We start from the raw sequence: 607 nt of genomic DNA on the forward strand, positions 1-607 counted from the left end.
GTCCTTAGTTGGAGCTGTGACGAGCCACCGCACTACTTGTCACAGCTCGATGTGATACTCCGGTCCCGGCTATTGCTATGCCCCCAGGACGCCTTCTGACTGGCTGCCGGTCTTTATGTCCTGGCTGGTTGTCAAGCCAGTTGCTGTTGTGGCAATGCCACATGTGACCAATGAATGGTGATGTAGAGCCCTCCGACGCTACCAATCCTTATAATAATTTGTACACTTTTCTAGAGTAGAACCCATATACATACTTTGCTATGTATGTTTTGGCATTGAAAAGTTTTTCTTGTATATTAATCAAGTCTTTAGTAAGAAAGTATTAGGGTGTGTTTTTGTTTGACTCTAGCTTTTCATAAATGGAAATAAGTCTTGGAAAAATCCTATACAAGAAACAAAACAAATAGATGCCCATTTTAGCACATACTTTTAAGCATTGCAGAAAATTATTTAAAAGATAACCTCAGTTTCCAATAATCCAAACTCGCCTCTTCCCCCAAGTGGAACCCCATAGTGGACCCCGTTTGCTGCTAATTGTTTGCACTGGCATATGTAGGGAGCAGAGTCTAATGGGCATCACAAGTTTCACCAGGGGTTCCCACAAAGT

This window comes from Mixophyes fleayi, chromosome 3, assembly GCF_038048845.1.
Source record: "Mixophyes fleayi isolate aMixFle1 chromosome 3, aMixFle1.hap1, whole genome shotgun sequence".
Lineage (NCBI taxonomy): Eukaryota > Metazoa > Chordata > Amphibia > Anura > Limnodynastidae > Mixophyes > Mixophyes fleayi.